This window comes from Peromyscus californicus, unplaced genomic scaffold (genome assembly GCF_007827085.1).
Source record: "Peromyscus californicus insignis strain IS unplaced genomic scaffold, ASM782708v3 Scaffold_11__1_contigs__length_118956290, whole genome shotgun sequence".
Classification (NCBI taxonomy): Eukaryota; Metazoa; Chordata; class Mammalia; order Rodentia; family Cricetidae; genus Peromyscus; species Peromyscus californicus.
The window spans coordinates 40,926,927-40,943,192 of record NW_026294402.1 but is presented as its reverse complement, the minus strand read 5'-3'; the positions used below and the strand labels follow the sequence as shown (position 1 = coordinate 40,943,192).

Sequence of the window (16,266 nt, the reverse complement as noted above, 5' to 3'; positions counted from 1 at the left end):
ACCTGAGGAAGGGATGATTCCAAAGCCCTCATAGAGAATCAGCCATATTACTGAGCCAGACATATGAGGGACCCAGATGGGGAGCTCTTCATTCTCCATAACTCTCCTCAAGATGAGTGGTCCACGAATTTCCACAACATAGGAGTTGCCCCATAGTCCTAGAGGTGAGTAGAACTACTTACAGCACATGAGGCAAGGGTTAGGGCCAGAAGAGGTGCCTCCCCAAGTGAACTGAAACTTTTCTCTGAGTCCTGACACCCATAAACCACTAGTAAACCCACAAAACCCACCAAATCCTCAGGTGCGCCCAGACAGTAGAAGGAAACACAGAGAGGGGGGAGACATTCACAGGACTGAGAGTGGATCAGCACAGGCGTAATCAACAGAGGTCAAGAAATCGTGGGAGGTCCACATTTCAGAACCTCCCAGAATGAAGTCCCAGTGAGCTTTACTAGATTTCTAAAGGTCAAAAGTTCGTATCTTCTACTCTTTCTATATCTCCCAGTATCTAGGGATTGGACCCAAGGGCATTGTACATGCCAGGTAAGTTCTCTACCACTGAGCTTGGACCCAATGGCACTGTACAAGCCTGATAAGTTCTCTACCACTGAGCTTGGACCCAAGGGCATTGTACATGCCAGGTTAAGTTCTCCACCACTGAGCTACCTCCCAGCCCTTGTTGTTTGTTTGAGCCCAGAACTTGCTACTCAAATCAGGCTAGCCTTGATATCCCTATGTAGCCCATCCTGACATCAAATTTGTAATTCTCCTGCCTCAGCCTTTCAAGTACTGGTACGACAGGTTTGTGCCACGACAGGTTTGTGCCACCATAGCCTGCCTCTGGACATACCTTAAAGTACAGTTATAACCACCATCTTACTCTTCTGTGGCCAAATTTATGTGCTTTGCTTTTTAATTATTATAAAAGCTCTACAAGATAGGCATTATACCCATCTTGGAGATGAGGAAACAGGTTCAGAGGAATTAATTTCCCACGAGATCTTATAACTTTCGTACCACAAAGCTAAGACAGAAACACTGATGAGCCTGTCTAAAACTTGTGCTCACTCTAATATAGCATACTAGACTCCAGAATTTTCTTGGTTCTCGTCCCTCCTTATCTTGGTATGTTATCATTCCTCCTTCGTCTGGACAGCCAAGCACGGGCCTGTGCCGAGATTATATAAATTAAAGTCACAGTCACTTCACAAATATTTCTCAAAACCTTACCATTTGCTGGCCATTGTGACAGAGACTGAGGGAGCAACCACAAAGTCAACCCAAATAATTACTAAGTATTGAGTGTATCATGACAAACAGCAAGTATAGAGCTATTGAACGGCACAAAGGGTGACTCAGGTTATGCCTTGGGACAAATAGCAGAGATTATACCACTAGACATACAGACAGCCTCTGTGGTCAAAATCCACTTCATGCAGTCTTCCCTATGGCCAATCAGTGGATCCAGAGACCCCCAGAAATACAAATCGCTTTAGCTCCACCCCTTCTTCATTTTACCCCTTTGCCAAGTAGATAGAAACAGAAAACGTACAGAGTACAAACTCCCTACCATATTCAAGCCTACACCAAAGGCAAGGAAAGCCAAAACGACTTTTGAGTGTCACCTACATGCCAGATCCCCTGACAAATCTCTACTTTCCTTGCTAAAGGGGTAACTGGGGCGCTAAGGAACTTTACCCAGGTCATTTGGTTTGCAAATGCCGAGCTGGGATTGAAGCCCAGCTCCACCCATTCCAAAACCTTGGAGCGGTTAAACATTGGCTAGTCCTGCCTCACTATCCAGGCCAACAGCCGCTGGCCTGGCCGTGCACCTCAATGACTACCTGATTGAGCCGCAGCACAGGTAGCGAGCACTGTCCTAGATTGTGCCAGCCCCGCTGTGAGCCCCTGGGACACTCCAAGTCAAAGGACAGGAAACAGCAAAAACTCTGAGAGCCTGGAGTCCACGCTTGTTCGTTCCCCTTTGCAGCTGAAGATCGTCCCCCCAGGCAATCTCAATTCTTTGTATCCCCACCTTCCCTTCCCAGCCAAGAAGTCTGAGTACAAGCCTCGGGAAAATGTCAGCCAGACCTGGCCAAGCATATGCTTGCATCAATGGCACCCGCAGGGAGCGCCAACAGTCAGGAGGGGGGAAGAACCTAGGGCCAGGGCGGGGCATATGGCATCCCATCAACCCTGTCACTGCTCTGAAAAGCCTCAAACCTACTCTTGGCTTCCTCTCTGAAACAAGGGATGTCTATGAGCCTTCATCATCCATGCCCATGGCAACTCACCCAGCTCACAACTGCATGCCAACCCATGAGCTGGCAGAGACACCAGCAAGGCTCGGTTCCCTCTGCCACCTGCCTGTTGTCACTCTTCATTGAGTATCATTGCCCTTCCACAGGGCTATGCTCCCGGGCTCCAGGCTTCCAATCTGCTCTCTGGGAGGCTGACAGAGGACAGGCAGTCTGGGGGAGGCTGCCCTGCCTTACTCCTACCAGCTCCTTGCCCAGGGCATGAATGTTGGAACGAGTGCTAGGAACCCAGATGGTAATTGCTGCCATCTAATTATGCGTGCATATGATATTAGCCAAAAGCATTTGACTATCTCCTACGGTCTTAAGCAGATCAAATGGAGAGGCCGCACAGGTTCGAGGATTACTCCAGCAAGATAATGGCTGACAAGACTGCCTGCTGCCACTCAAGCAGTCACTGGCAGGCTGTCATTGGCCACTGCAGACCACACTAACCACCCGAGGAACGAGAAAGAGCTGGGCTGATCCCTCTTGGGCCAGCAGGATATAGAATCCTCCAAGGCCTAGGGCTCTTGGTATTTCTACCATCCAATCCTCCTGGTCCCAATATTGATGAGCAAGATAGAAGCAAAGAGCTTATAGTCTCCAATAAACAGGCTGTTTTTGTTCATGTCTTAACAATCAAAAGGAAGCCCCCCTCCCCCTTCCTCTAAAAGCATGATACCTGGCACACCAGTTGTGGTCTTTCTCACAGCGACAGATAGCTGATTGGGACATCAGCCACTTCCCCTTCATCTAGAAGAAGGTATCTACTTGGATGGCTCCCATTTGCAATTAATTGGGAAGAAGTTATTGCCTTTGCCTGGCCCTGTTTGCTGAAGGACAGATACCCTGTTTGACTTTATTGTCTTTCTGGGACCTAAGATACTTAACACAAAGCCTTGCCCACATCAGGGGTTCGAGGAAATTTTCAAACTGAGCTCGATTCCACCACCCTAGTCAGCAACTGTCTCTTCACTGGGCGTAACTGGGCAACACGTTAGACAGCAGAGACCCAGGCATGAACAAACCACAGTTCCTGCCCTAGAGACGTGGCCTCTCTGACTCAGGTACGTTACATCCTAAATGACATTCTGGATGACTGGAGTTTGGAAGAAGAATATCAACAAAAAAAGTTGGGTAGAAGCTGAAGGCGGAACGAGTCCTTATAAAAAGTTGATGCTTTAGTGAGCACTGCTCAGCAAGACCTTCCTCAGAGTGTCAACACCACGCTGTTCACAGTATTTCTTGGACCAAGTATGTAGGAAGCAAGTAATTCACGGGTATGGGAGAGGATGTTCTGTCATGTGGCTTGAGATTCAAGAGAGTGATGTGGGAGCGCTGACTACAGTAGCTAGCTGGTAGTCCCCAGGCACACCTCAGGATTCTGCCCAGTGGAAGGCGTTCCTGGGAGCTGGATGATGAAGGGAGGCTATGGTGGGCGCCGATTCTTTCTGCTCCCCCAACTCCCGGCCTAGGCTTAGAGGCTGCTGAGACAGCACAGTGAAAGATGGGGTTAATGAGCAGCAGACTCCAGTGGGCTACAGGGATCTGTAATCAAGCTAGAGTTCCAAGAAGATGAAGGGGGATGCTCCTGGAAGGCTCACTCGAAGGACTAGAGAAAAAGACTGGGGAAAGAGGTAAGGCTGAGTCCACTGCCGAAGCAGAAACTAAGGCACAGCATCAGAGTCATATGCAACAACATGTGACAGCGAAGTAAAGGCCACAGAGAAGATGCGGCAACTCTCCTGCGGGTCCCTTTAAGGGAGCTCACCTCACTGTGGCTGAGACCAGAAGGGGGCTCTTTCTAGGGCGGTTGGGACTTGAGTTTCAAAGGGTTCATAGAAAGGGGAGGGCACTGTGGAGAGCAGCTCAGAGTGAGAGCCAAAGGGTGTGACCGTCCACAAAGACCAATTCATATATTTGGGGATATGGGCAGCTCTATGTAAGAGGAGTTGAGGGTCAGACTTGGGAACTTTGGGATCCTGGAGGAATCCTAAAGCCAGTGGAAAGACAGAGATAAAATGAAGGTGGGGGAATGGGTAGAGATAAGGTGGCCTCTCAGGAGTGGCGTGTCTTCTGTGAAAACTCCCTGGAGAGTATAGCAACCCCCACCTCCAAATGTTACTGCTGGCTGGGTGGGGCGGTGAGATAAAACAGAAAAAGACTCAGCAGGTGACAGGCACAGAGTGCTGAAGACGCTGCTGCAAAGTACTTAAGCTGCCCTTCTGCTGGACGATCTTCCACCTGGCTTTAGGTCAGGGCTTTGGCTCCCGGATTATGCATGGAATAAAGAGAAGACAATGTCAAGTTTGGCCCAGCTCCTCCTTTTCCCTCCAACTGCCATCTTCTTTCTCCTCCTCCTCTTTTCTTGTCTCTAGAGAGGATGTTTGCCTTGCTTCTCCCTACACCCACGCTTCCTGAATCCAACCACCTTCCAGACACTAGGAAGTGGGTGTGCCACGCTGTAGATGGAGGAAGGTGAAGAGTTGATTCCTCTGGGATAATGAAGAGAGAAAATGCATTCTGGGTGTTCATCAAAGATGACAGCTGATTGCAGAGTCCTCCTTCTTCCTCAGATGTATTTTGTCAACTGATCACCCAGAGCAGCCCAGAGACTGAGCTCACTGTAGCTCCCTAGGCACAGGGGAGTTGGGGGCTCTTTTGATATGCTTGGCTCTGGTCTCAGCCGCCCTCCTGTGACTCCCCTGGTGTGGGAGAGCAGGGAGAGGGCCAGGCTCCCTTTGAAGTTCATCCTGGGATAAACTGTGGGATTCCCTGTAGGAAGAGGAGCGGCAACAATTGGTGTGTGTGCTTAGGGAACTAACCTCCAAAGAGCAAACGGGCAAGGGGGCTCCAGCCAAGGGTGTGCAGTGATCCTAATATAGGCCTATTTGTTCCAGGACTCCAGACTGCATAGAAGACAATGGGACCTTGAAAGGCCACTGGAGCCCTCTGAATTGCAACTTCATTATCTGAAAAACAGGGGTCATTTCATACTGTATTAAATCTAAGATATCACTGACACGTCAAGATTCTCTCCCCCTACCCCTTTTCTTTTACCTAAAAAGAAAATAGGAACTACCAATTAAACTATGCTATGTCATCCACCATAATTGGAATGCTGATGTCAAAGATGTTAAAAAGGAGGGGGAAAAAATCAATCGTGAGAATTCACGAAAGATGATAATAATAATTCTCACTGCACAAGGAAGGCTTTGGAGGGGACCCAGTGGGCTAATGAGCATCATCACGCTTGGCAAACCAGGAAGCTTGGTGAAGGCCTGAGCTGTGCTTATTATCAGGGTGTCATGATGGTCAAGATCTCGATCGACAGCATGAGAATGTGAGCTTCAGGAGGCAGCCTGAAGCCATCTGGTTCTTCTCCTTCAACACCACATCCCCAGTGCCCAGAAAAGCATGGTACATGACAGGCTCTCAGTGCACTCATAATTAGATGGATGAGCGTCTAAAACATAGCGGTCTCACCCGGTGATAAACACATGGGGAGTCTCTTCTGCCCCTCTTCACGACCTGCTAGCTATGGACAAGGTGAAAGTTTGAGGTCAGGGCTTCTTGAGATTAGCAGATACCGCCATCCACAGGGAGGCTTGGTTTGTCTCTAATGAAGATGAACGCCAGCCCCGTGAACAGACAAGGACAGTCCCTCCTTCCCAGCGACACAAACAGTGGAAGCATTTGCAGAGTGACGAGTATGTGAACAGCCAGAGGCTGAGTTCTGCATGGGAGAGATACAAATGGGATCTTCTTTCCCCGGGAGTTGATTGATTGAGAAGAAAAGATGTAAGAACAGAGAAAATTTAAGGCAACAGGAGGAGGCCTGTGCATAGTGTTAGAGACCTGTTAGTTGGTTCTTTGGTTGGTATATTTGTTTGCTAGAATTGCCATAAGAAAATGCCATAGCCTGAATGGTTTAAGCAACAGAAATTTATAACCTCTCAGTTTTAAAAGCTTCAAGTCCCAAGACCAATATGTCACTGGGGTTAATTTCTTCAAAGGCCACTTGACTTAGCTCATAAACAGCCATCTCTTCTGTCTGTATCTTTATGCGGTCTTTCTTCTGCACATGTATCTATTCCAATCTCTCCCCTTTAATGAGGATGCCACTCTAAGACTTCAACATGAACTTGGCAAGGGTAAAATTCAGCCCATAACAGTTACTTAGCTATTCAACAAGCACTTCACAATCACCTACCGCATGCCAGGTACTGCGCTAAGTGAAGAGAAGAAATGGGTAAATCATGAAGGCTCTCAAGGGGATCACCATCCAGTCAGGGAAGCTGACAAACAGGAAACACCGTCATCCTTTATGGAAGGTAACAGCAAGCACAGAGAGCATTATAGGAGTGCTAAGGAGGAAGGACACTGTCCTAGCCTGGGAGGCCGCCAGGGAAGGCTTCAGAGGCAAATCCTAGCTAACCATGAAGGGTTAGCATGAACCACACTCCTGGTAGTAAAGGTGAAGAAACCTCATAGCAGGGAATAAGGGCGAGGAAAGACGACAATCTCAGAGGTCAACCTTAAAACTACAGGATGCTGAGGAGTGGGTCCTCCTTCAGTGTGATGTTTTAGGGACCACACCCACCTCTTCCCAGGCCTAGTGTTTATTCCAGTGTTTCTGAGGGAACATAGATACATCAGCGATGCTGGGACAGAGATCGAGCAAGCAAGGGCCATGCACTATACAACAACCACATGGAAAGAGCTGGAGATGAGGTCTAGAGGGGCCTGTCCAGTGGGCAGAGGAGATTGGTCTCTGTCCTGAGAGATGTGGGGTCAAGAGATCCAAAATGGAGCCTTTGGGAGCCTTCCTTTTCCTCCGTAATCAGGTGGGCATGGATCTCATCTGGTGACAAGGAGTTTTAACCATAAAAGCATATTGCCCAGAGCCTGACTGGAAAATCCATAGGTCATAACTGTCACTATTCTTATTCTGCCCAGGATGTTTGCTGATCTGTGAAGAAGGGATAATATAAGCATCCCATGGTGTCACTTGAAGAGTAAAGGAGATGACCTGTATAGTGAGGACTAAGAGAGACAAAATATGTAACAAATTATTATGAAGCTCAGCTTGGTCATGTGCCAGCCAAGATGATTTTTATATATTATTAAATTGAAGATTCCTTTGATTATAAGATCCATTATGCTTAGATTTATCATTCGGGAAGAAATGCATGTTGAGTGAGATAACATGTGATATGTGTTCAGCGTTGAACTTAGTAGGTATAAAAGGAGAGAAGCGGGAAGCGGCCTTTGGTTTGGGCTTCTGTCTAGTCGCCTAGGCTGGAAACCTGGTCATATTTGACCTTTCTTCTCTCCTGCCTCCTTACCCTCATTCGCCACCAGATTCTGAACATGCTGTCTGTCTCCTGATTCTAGAATCTGTCCAGTTCTCTTCATCTGTTCTCTTAATCCCTCTCACTAGTGTTATGAAGCTGTCATATAGCTGTTACACACAGCGATGTGAAGATGAGGTCATACTAGATAGAACCCCTGTCCAATCTGACTGGTGGCCTCGTAGGAAGAAAGATACACAGACATGTGCACAGAAGGAGGACAGTGTGAGGAAGTACTGCCAGGCAGACAGCCCTGGAACAGTACAGGCGGAGACCAGAGTGATGCCAACAACTGCTCACCACCACCAGAAGCTAGGAAGAGGCAAAGATGGGCTCCACAGAGTCCCAGAGGGAGCAGGGCCCTGCCAACGCCTTGATGTTGGGCTTCTGGTCTCCAGAGCTGTGAATTCGTTTGTTATTTTAAGCCATCTGGCTTGTGCTACTTCATTATAGCAGCCCTGGGGAGCTAATAGAAGCACCAACTTTTACAGCTGCTGGAGCTATCCCAGTCTTTGCAGAAGGGTGGGACGGGGAGGTGGGGGCGGCAGAAAAAGAAGGAAGAAAAAGCCGTTGTCCTTTGCTGCTGTTTCATCTCTTTCTAGACAGTTACTAGGGGTTTGGTTTGGTTTGGGCCCCGAGCAAGAGAAAAGATTTCTTCCAGGAGGTACTGTAAACATGGGCTGTCTACATTCTTCTGAAAGAGGAAGTGAGTGGAGCTAAGGAAACGTTTCTTTCAGATAAACCAATTGACAAAATGATCATGCGAGCTTCTAAAGCTCAGCCATCCCTGTGGACTCATAAACTTGAGAGAGAACGAAGCACTTTTGTAAAAAGGGTATAAAAGGCAGTATTGTATAATTTCTCTTAAATGTCTGCTGGGCATCAGGGGCCTATAAATAGGCGGCGCACCTGGTTCGCTGAGTAAGAATGGGGCGGTCTCTTAAGCAGGGTGCAGACTCCGGATCTTCTGATTCATCTAGGCTGCAGGGGCGGCGCAGCAGCAAAGGATGGAGGGCTGCTCCCAGCACCTTGGGAAGGAGGCTGTGGGGCAGAAAGCAGGCAGAAGTGGGAGGCCAGCCCGCTGAGAAAGAGGCAGAGAAGAAGCAAATGCCATCCCGCGCCCAACCACGATGACGCACTAGGAGCCACGGGATTATGGCTTGTACTTCTTTTCAGTGTTACTGCAGCAAGTGATCATGAATTTAGTGGCTCACAATGACACATTTTTTTTTAATCTTACAGTTCCAAGGGTCAGAAGTTCAAAATGTGTTTTATTAGATTCAAATGCAGGTGCCAGCCTGACTGTTCTCCCTCTAATATTCAAAGGCAGAACCCTTTCCCTGGTCTTTTACAGCTGCTAGAGGCGCCACACTAGTCTTGGCTCCTGTATTTTCAAAGCCAGCAGCGCTGGGTCACATTTTCCCCACACAGCCATCTCTCCGCAGGTCTTCTTTGCCTCTTTCTTCTGCCTTTAAGGGTCCTTCTGATGACAATGGATCCACTAGAATACAGAAAATTCCCTATTTTAAGATCAGCCAATCAATAGTCTTAATTCTGTTGTGAGCCTCAACTCTCCTTTGCCATGTGAAGAAACACATTCACAGGTCTCAGGAAGCAGAATGGAGACATCTTTAGGGGAGCACTGATCTGCCCATGACTCTATATTCTGCTCCTCAAAAATGCATGTCCACACCACAAGAAAAATGCAAATAGATTCACCCCGTTTCTGGTACCAAAAGCCATATTAGCCACAATTTAATCAAGGAGCTGGAGAGAGACATCAGTGATTAAGATCATTTGTTGCTCTTGCAAAAGACCTGAGTTCTGTTCTTATAACCATCTATAGGTCCAGTTTGAAGTGATCCGATGCCCTCTTCTAGCCTTCTTGGGGAACCAGGCACACGTGGTGTATATGTATACATGCAACCAAAACAATCATAACAGCCTCAAACCTGTTTCAAAGTCCAAAGTCTCTTCTGAGTCTCATGACACTCTCTTATCTGTAACACCCCTATAAAAATCAAATTCCAAAATGTAAATGGAGACTTTTCTCTGTCCCACCCCATCCCACAGCTGCTTTTAAATAATCACTCAGAGGCTTATATTGATTATAAATGCTTGGCCAATGGTTCAGGCTTATTACTAGCTAGCTCTTACATTTAAATTAACCCATTTCTATCTATCCACATGGTCCATGGATTACCGGTTCTTTCATATCTTGCTTCTCGGGCAGCTCTCAGCGTCTGCTCTGACTCTGTTCTTCTTCATCTCCCACCTTCAGTTTGAATATATCACCTAAACTTATTCTGCCTTGCTATTGGCCAAGCAGCTTTATTTATCAACCAATGAGAGCAACACATATTCACAGCATACAGAAAGACCATCCCATAGCACCAAAAGCAGATTGACATACTTCCAACATAAATGGCATAGGATATACATTACCATTCCAAAATACAGGGAAAGGAGCATAGTGAGGAAATGCTGGACAAAAGTGTTAGAATTCCTAGCCACTCCCCCAGTTCAGTATCTGTGCGCTGTGTGATCACATAATCTGTGTGCATGCATGATGTAGCTATGTAAGCCCATATGCACATGTGCCAGGGTTGGAGGGGGACCTATAAAAGTGGGTTCCACCTATTCCTCCCCTCTCTTCCTGCACGGTCATTCTATAGACCTATACACTTCTGTTCCCCTCCCTTAGTAAACTCTTATAGTGGGTTTTATTGTACCTTGTGGCTGTTCTTGCACAGTAACAGCACTGCTTAATGAATAACAAAAAGCAAGACTGAAAATCAGCTAGGCAAACTCCAAACTCAGCAGCTCCATGTCTGATGTCAAAATGCTCATCAGACCTCCAATTGTGTTCAGCTTTGTTGACTGCAACATACTTCTTTCTCTTGGTCTGGTTCCACTCTCTATTAGCACCTCTCCTCGGCAGGTATCCCACGACTCTGGCATCTCTAACATTTGGGTTCTCCAAGGCCATCCAGGCTTCCACTTCATAGCTTCACACAGTGGCCTCTCTACTAGGCCTCCATTCAGGGACACCCCTGACACATGCCGGGCCTCAGCAGCTTTATTCCATAATTCCTTTCTTCTGTCCTTAACTCTAAACCCAGAACCACTTGGCTGAAGCTGACAATTTCTGGTACTTACTGGGACTGGAACATGGCCCCCTTCTTTAATTACATCTTCAACAGCTTTCTGTTTCCCATGGTTTCCTTCCCTGCCTACACTTGGCTGTCCTTGAATTTGCTCTGTAGACCAGGCTGGGCTCAAACTCAGAGACTGGCCAGCCTCTGACTTCCCAGTGCTGGGATTAAAGGTGTGCTCCAACACACCTGGCTCTGAGCTTTTCTCTAGTTCCTTTCCACAAGTTGGAAACTTAGCTGGTGGGATCTTGCCCTGAGGTCACCACTCCCTTTATTCCATTTCTTAATCCGTTTATCTCCTTGAACATAGGATTTAACTCCATTCTACTTCCTGTGTTCTTTTTTCTCCTCAGAATTTACATTTTGTAGTTTACCCTGCTCAGCTTGCTCCTTTTCATTATAAATCTTCATTAGAGTGACCACTAATAACCACACAACAGAGTCTGTACTAGTCTGTTTTGAGATTTCTTCTGCCAACAGATTTTATCCAAAACTCTCCACTTTAGTTTCAGGCAGACTCTTTGAACAATGGCAAAAGGCAGCTACTTTCTTTACCAAAACATCACAAGAATGATCTCTAGGCAACGTGCTAAAATTCTTCTCCTCTGAGACCTCCTGAGGGAGCCCCCACAGTTCAAACAACTCAGCCCCACTGTCCTCCATGCTCCTACTAGTATGGCCCATTAAGCAATGTTTAAAGCATGCCACTGCTTTCTTAACTCAAAGTACCAAAGTCCAAATTCCTCCAAACAAACACACAGTCAGGCCTATCACACCAATACCCCAGTCCCTGGTACCAACTTCTATTTTTTTTTAAGGGTTTTATTGCTGTGAAGAGACACCATGACTACAGCAACTCTTATGAAGTAAAACATTTAATTGGTAGCTTGCTTACAGTTTCAGAGGTTCAGTCCATTATGATCATGATGGGGAGCATGGCGACATGCAGGCAGACATGGTGCTGGAGCTGAGAGTGCTACATCTTGCAGGCAACAGGAAGTCAGCTGACTAACTGTCACACTGGGGAAAGCTTAAACAAAAGAGACCTCAAAGCCTTCCCCCACAGTGACACACTTCCTCCAATAAGGCCACACCTCCCAATAGTGCCATTATTCCTTTGGGGGCCATTTTCTTTCAATCCACCACAAACTCCTATCTTGTTACAATATCCAAGCTAATCAGGAAGCCTTGGTGACTGTTACGGTTTGGATATAAGTATTGCCCCCAAATGCCTGGACTCCCACTAGTAGATAAACTGGGAGGTTATTAGATGATGAGGACTCTAACATAATCAATTGATTGATTCAATTATGGGTTCACAATCTGATAGCATTATTGGAAGGTGGTAAAAGGTAGGCGATTTGGAGGAAAGCTAGCTGGGGGAAAATAGATAACTGGAAGTGTGTCCTGGGAGACTATATCTTGTCTTAGGGGCTTTCTCTCCCTCTCTCTGGTCACCATGAATTGGGCACATCTGTACCTCTGAACCCTCTCTAGTGTGATGATCTGCCTTGCCACAGGCCCAGAACCATGAAGCTAAGCTGCCATAGATGGAAATGTCTAAAATTGTGAACTAAAACAACTATTTCCTCTCTTTAAGTTATGTTTCTCAGGCATTTTGTCTTAGTGGTGAAATGCTAACACGCACCACAAGAGTGTAGGAATGGTGAGAATAGGCAGGTCATGGTGAAATATATGAGAGGATAAGAAATTGTGGCCTCAGAAACAGAAGAATGCATCTGCTTATGACAGGGCCACATATCCATCTGTCTAAGGACAAGTTCTCTCTGGAATGGTCTGCCAGATTGGGGGACTTCTTGTTTTTGAGTATTTTAGGTCTTTGTAAAATCTAAGATGTCCTTTGATAACGGACAACAGGAAGCATCTGCAGGACCTTTGGAAAACATTTGGCCTCTACCTCCAGAGACTTGGAGAGGGAGTCATACCAACCATGAACAGACGGGTGTAGAACTAGACACCTAACTGGATTTAGGACACAGGATTCTGATGCACTTTTTGGTAAGTTGTACATCACCTTGGCAAGGCCAAGTGCCAGAGGACCCAGAAATCAATCTGCATATCCAGAAGGGTTGGTGATTCTTCTCCAAAGTACAGCTGATACTCTTGCTGGGAGAGAAACAAGACATACAAAACTTAGAGGCAGATTTAAGGCTTGCAGTTGAGATACACTCCAGGTCCACACAGATTGCAATTTAAGAAAAGTTATCCATTTTCTTCACCCAAAGTAGTTTCCCAAAGTCCAACTCTATTCATCAGTTTTCAGTGTTGCTGGGCCAAATATTTGAGAAAAGCGACATGCAGGAAGGTTGACTTTTGCTCCTGGTCTCAGAAGGTCCAACCCATTGTGACAGGGAGGGAATGATTCATAACATGGCAGCCAGAAAGCAGGGAAAAGGAGATACAGGAAGGGGCCAGGGAGAGATACAGTCCCCTAAGACACACTTTTAACTGATGTATTTCCTTTAACTCGGCCCCTCCTCCCACATTTCACCACCTACCAATAACGCTACCAAATTATGAATCCACCAAGGGGTGAATCCATTGTTTAGATCAGAGTCCCCGTGATCTGACTGTCTGGAAACACCCTCACAGGCACACATGAAGACCCTCATCACTAACGTCCTAGCTGTGTTAATCCCATCAAGTTAACTGCTAAGATTGGGGATCACATCAACCCAAAGTGAGTACCGAAGCTCCCACTGTTGGTGCAGGATCATTGGGTTCTTGTGGTTTACTAGATCCAGAAATCTCATAAAACTCAAGCCTAAGTACACAGAGTTATGGTGAGTGTAATTACATCACTGAACAGGAGTAATGCATGGGATGCAATCATAACAGTTTATTATTGTTTACCTTTGTCTGTGATTATACTCTTGGTCCTGGAAATACTCCATAGCTTGATGTCCTTGACAGGTAGAGTTCTAAGCCCCACAACTCTACATCCTGCTGCACATACCCTATGAAGTCCTCTAATGGGAAAGACTTTAAATATGAGGGGATAGTCATTCCTACATGGGTATTGAACCAGGGCTTTGGGACTAGTCTTGACAGATCCTTTTTCTAAAACACTGCATCCCCTCCCCACTCCCCATCCTTTCCCTTTGGCTCAGCATTCTAAATTCTGAAGAGAAGCCCCACCTAAATAGTAAAGATGTTAATTTTTAAATAATCTTTCTTTATATGTGCAGGGCCCAGAACATCTGGTGACCCTTGTAATGCCTTAGCCTTCAATCCTGGGCATCAGTTGATGCAAAGTGTATAAACTGCTGTGAGGTTTAACTGGTAGAAAAGCCAAGTATCTGTATTAAGAACCATGGGAGTGGGAGCTGGGAAATGGTTCAGTCAGTAAAGTATTTGCCATGCAAATAAGAGGCCCGAGTTCAGGTTCTTCACAGCAACATAAAAGTCAGGTGCAGTGGTACACAACTATAATCCCAACACTGGGGAAGTGCAAACAGGATCCCTGGAGTTCACTGCATGGCCAGTCTAAACAATCAGTGAGTTCCAAGTTCAGCGCAAGACCTTGTCTCAAAAACTGAGGCGAAGAATCAACTGAGGAAGACATCTGACTTCAACCTCTACACACATGAGCAGACATGTTCGTGTACACCTGGACACACATACAAACAAACACATATACATACACATGTATACTCAGAGAGAAAGGAAGGGAAAGAAGAAAAGGACGAAAGGGAGGAAGGGAGGGACGGAGGGACTCTTCATGAGAATGTTTTGTTCTGAGAGACAAAATAGAGACACCTTGGATGATAAAGACCCTCTTCTCCACAAGCCTTCCTGCCCATTGTAAAAAGTCCTCTGTACCCCCAAGTTCTCCAACAGGGACCTTGGGAGCCAACAGTCCTCCGTTTTCTCAAGACACCAACCTTTTCTTGAACGAGCTTGATCCCTTCCTGACAACTCCAATCTTCAAATATCGGCCTTTGAGCGGTGAGCAGCCAGGACCTCAGTTTGGTAACATTGCATAAAACTCCTTTTCGGTGAGCAGACATATGGGGTGGCTGCCAATAAGAAAATGGGGTTTCAGTCCTACTACCCCAAGAACTGAATTCCCTCAACAGCTCAGAAGAGAACTCTCTGGGCTCCAGCTTCAAACTCACCTCACAGACATCTCAGTGTCAGAACTGAACAGAAAGCCCGACTCCTGGTCCATGGAAACTGGGAGAAGGAAACGGGTATCGTTTAAGCCAGTGAGCTTGTACTAACTTGTTACACAGCACTTAGAAAACAGAAAAGTCATTTTTTTCTACAAAGTTCAAAGCTCAAATAGGAAACAATAAGAGCTAGATGGTACGCAGATGTGATCAGGGATAGGGGCCACAAGGGCTGTGACATCTCCCAGACCACACTCTGCCACCACAAAGGGTCCAGTCTATGAAGAAGCTAAATAGGATGTCTGTGATGGATTTCTGTAGATGTAACCAACCGTCTTATTAAATAAGAAACACAGAGCCGATTCAGAGAAGAAAGCCAAGAGGTCAGAGCTAAGAGCCTTACCCTTCCTGCTTCAGCCAAGAGAGCTCTCCGAAAGGGCCTACTTCCTGTCTGTTCATCTTTATATAGACTGTCTGTTCTGCCTTCTTATTGGTTGTAAACCCAAACACATGACTGCTTCGTCACTGCCTGCATGTACAGCCCTCCAGGTCCTCTATGGTATTGAGATTAAAGGCGTGTGTCTCCAATGTTAGCTGTATCCTTGAACACACAGAGATCTACCTAGCTCTGTCTACCAAGTGCTGGGATTAAAGGCATGCGCCACCACCGCCACGCTCTTGCTATGGCTCTAATAGCTCTGACCCCCAGGCAACTTTATTTATTAACATACAATTAAAATCAAATTTCAGTACAAGTAAAATACCACCACAGATTTCAATAAAAATGGTCCCCGTAGGCTCATGTATTTGAATTATTGGGCCCAGTTGGTGGAACTGTTTAGGAAAGATTAGGAAGTGTGGCCTTGTTGGAGGTGTGTCACTGTGGGTAGGCATGGAGATTTCCAAAGCCCATGACATTACCAGCTGGTGTTCTCTCTCTCTCTCTCTCTGCCTCATAGTTGTTGTCTCAGCATGCAAGCTCTCAGCTACTGCACCAGCACCATGCCTGCCTGCCTGCTGCCATGCTCCACATCATGATGGTCATGGACTCACCCTCTGAAACTGTAGTCCCCAATAAACTCTTTCTTCTACAAGTTGCCTTGACCATGGTGTCTTAGCACAGCAATCAAAAAGTAACCAAGAGAACACTCTACTAGCAAGTTAAGCCACAAATGCAGTCTTCCCTCTAAAACATGAGGTGTTTGATAATGTCTTAGTCAGAATTCTATTGCTGTGAAAAGGCATCATGACCAAGGCAACTCTTATAAAAAGAAATAATTTAATTGGGCTTGCTTACAGTTTCAGAGATTTAGTCCATTATGCT

General features: G+C 46.3%; 1 long non-coding RNA gene across 1 annotated transcript; it reads right to left on the bottom strand.

The window, feature by feature from the left end:
- Positions 1 to 9,796: 9,796 nt before the first annotated feature.
- LOC128123166 (uncharacterized) lies at positions 9,797 to 15,009 on the bottom strand. Its single transcript, XR_008222586.1, has 4 exons — positions 14,949 to 15,009; positions 14,715 to 14,849; positions 12,845 to 12,936; positions 9,797 to 11,829 (listed from the first exon to the last, which is right to left on the bottom strand). It is a non-coding gene; the product is annotated as an uncharacterized LOC128123166 (long non-coding RNA).
- Between the last annotated feature and the right edge of the window lie 1,257 nt (positions 15,010 to 16,266).